Here is a 3344-nt window from a genome sequence, read left to right on the forward strand (position 1 = left end):
GAAGGAAATATGCCCTAGAGGCAATAATAAAGTTGTTATTTTTATTTCCTTATATCATGATAAATGTTTATTATTCATGCTAGAATTGTATTAACCAGAAACTTGATACATTTGTGAATACATAGACAAAACAAAGTGTCCCTAGTATACCGGAGGAACACTTTGTGTGCTACCAAACGTCACGACATAACTAGGTGATTATAAAGGTGCTCTACAGGTGTCTCCGATGGTGTTTGTTGAGTTGGCATAGATCGAGATTAGGATTTGTCACTCCGAATGTCGGAGAGGTATCTCTGGGCCCTCTCGGTAATGCTCATCACTATAAGCCTTGCAGGCAATGTGACTAATGAGTTAGTTGCGGGATGATGCATTATGGAACGAGTAAAGAGACTTGCCGGTAACGAGATTGAACTAGGTATGATGATATCGACGATCGAATCTCGGGCAAGTAACATACCGATGACAAAGGGAACAATGTATGTTGTTATGCGGTTTGACTGATAAAGATCTTCGTAGAATATGTAGGAGCCAATATGAGCATCCAGGTTCTGTTATTGGTTATTGACCGGAGATGTGTCTCGGTCATGTCTACATAGTTCTTGAACCCATAGGGTCCGCACACTTAACGTTCGATGATGATTTGTATTATGAGTTATGTGATTTGATGTACCAAAGTTTGTTCGGAGTCCTGGATGAGATCACGGACATGACGAGGAGTCTCGAAATGGTCGAGAGGTAAAGATTCATATATTGGAACGTTGCATTTGGACATCGGAATGGTTCCGGGTGATTCAGGCATTTTTTTTGGAGTACTAGGAGGTTACCGGAACCCCCGGAGAAAGATATGGGCCTTATGGGCCATAGAAGGGAGGCTAACCAGCCCACAAGGGTTGGTGCGCCCCCCACAAGGGAGGAGGCCGAATTGGACTTGGGAAGGGGGCGCCACCCCCCTTTCCTTCTCCTACTCCCTCTCCTTCCCCTTTTCCCCCTCCGGTAGAAGGAAAAAAGTGTGGGGTCGAATCCTACTAGGACTGGAGTCCTAGTAGGACTCCCCTTTCTCTGGCGTGCCCCTTGTTGGTCGGCCTCCTCCTCCCCTCCTTTATATACGGGGGAAGGGAGGCACCCCAAAGACACACAAGTTGATCTTTACCCGTGTGTGGTGCCCCCCTCTACAATTTTACACCTCGGTCATATTGTCGTGGTGCTTAAGCGAAGCCCTGCATTGGTAACTTCATCATCACCATCACCATGCCATCGTGCTGATGGAACTCTCCCTCGGCCTCAACTAGATCAAGAGTTCGAGGCACGTCACCGAGTTGAACGTGTGCATATCGCGGAGGTGTCGTGCGTTCGCTACTTGGATCGGTTGGATCGCTAATACGTTCGACTACATCAACCGCGTTACTAAACGCTTCCGCTTTCGGTCTACGAGGGTACGTGTACACACTCTCCCCGCTCGTTGCTATGCTTCTCCTAGATAGATCTTGCGTGATCGTAGGCAAATTTTTTGAAATACTACGTTCCCCAACACCTGGTGACTGCCACGTTGCAGATGGTGGGGGTGCAGAGCATCGGGAGCGTGTCAGCGCCAGCCGTGGTTGCGGGGTGGTCCCTTGAGTCGAAGGTGAGGTCGGCCATAGGCGCTTGGTGGCGCTCCTCGTTGTATGTGGGCGGCGCCCACTTGGCAAAAGAACTGCTTGACGTGGCGGTCCGAGGCCGACGCTTGTGAGCCGCCGAGGATGGCCGCAACGGCATGAGGCGCTGGCACCGTGAAACATGTGATAAAAAGGCCGTGCAGCTCCTCCCAGGAGGCCATTGAAGACTCCGGCAAGCCCATGAGCCAGGCGCGCGACACGCCCGTGAGGGCCATGGGTAGCCAGTTTGCCATGGCCTTGTCATTGCCGCCAGCCACCAAAACAGCCTCCGCGTATGCCTGGAGAAACCCCGTCGGGTCCGCCGCGCCGTCGTAATGAGGCGGCAGCTCCGGCCTGAACTTGGGCGGCCACTGCACCAAGCTCTGAGACCCACGACTCCCCCGAACACACCCATCAGTCCGGTCGGTGGAGCGACGCCCGCCATGAGAGCCAAACGGCGTGGTGGAGTGTGGCAAGCGGAGAGGCGAATCTTCAAGGCACCCCTACCTAGCGCCAAATGTCAGATTCCCGGCTCCGCGGACCTTGGATAGATTCGAACTCTGGGGTGCGTGCGAAGAACTCGACCTCCCTAGCCTGCCTACTCGCCGATCTCACAGCCTGGCTCAATGAACAGGAAGGAAACAAGACAAGGCAGTTTATCCAGGTTGGGGCCATCTTGCAGTGTAAAACCCTACTCCTACTTTGTGGTGGATTAGCCTCGAGGTGGGCTGAGGATGAACTAGTACAGTGGGAGAACAACCTCACGAGGTGTGTTCTTGTGTGGGTGTGAGCTGGTGAGGGAGGAGTGGATTCGATCCCCCTCTATGGTAGTAGCTAGACTATATTTATAGTGGCCTTGGTCCTCTTCCCCCAAAACGAAGGCGGGAAGGGATCCCCACAACGGCCAAATTCGAAGGGGGACAACTAGTACATCTTATCCTGACGAAAGGTGGTCTTCGCCTGCAAAGCTTCTGGTCGTGACGCCGTGGTGGGCTCGGTGATGACCTTCATCCTGCCGTCCTGAGGGTCTTGGCCTTGTTGCATGAGAATGGAAACCTTTGGCTGATTCATCGGGACTCCGTGCCTGCGCTTGCCTCCTTAGCACCAAAGAGAAAACTGTTGTACTGCGCCCTCTGGCGCCCGCCTGGCCTTGGTCGTCATGGCTTGCGTCATCTGAACCTCACGAGGTGGAAAGCTTGCATAGAGATCTCCGCTCCTCAGGAGCCAGCCTGAGGAGGCCGCTCCTCCTGGAGGTCTTGGTGTCGTCCGCCTTGCGAAGCTTGGCCCCTCGCGAGGGTCTTGTGTTGGTGACCCTGAAGGTGGTGGCCATACCAGGCCGTCGGTGGAGCCACATTGTGGGCCGCGGACAGGCAAGTCTGGGTACCCCCGTTCCCAGAACGCCGACAGTTACAATCCCCCCAACATCAATCATATGACCATTCATTAAAAAAATGAATCTCCAACTAATTTTGTGATGAACTAGGGTTCATATGGAAACTACATAGAATCTCTCCAACTAGTTACTAGAGTTCATATTCAACTCCATACATCATATGGAATCAAGCTAAACAAACCTAGCATCGATCAAAATTAAAATCTAGTAGGAAAATAGGGTTTATTTGGACCAAATAATGCATCGAATCGAATGCTTTTTGACTAAAACTAATTGGAGGGATTGAGAGAGCTTACTTTTCTCGTTTTGGAGCCATA

Source organism: Triticum dicoccoides, chromosome 7A (assembly GCF_002162155.2).
Source record: "Triticum dicoccoides isolate Atlit2015 ecotype Zavitan chromosome 7A, WEW_v2.0, whole genome shotgun sequence".
In the NCBI taxonomy this organism is placed as follows: domain Eukaryota; kingdom Viridiplantae; phylum Streptophyta; class Magnoliopsida; order Poales; family Poaceae; genus Triticum; species Triticum dicoccoides.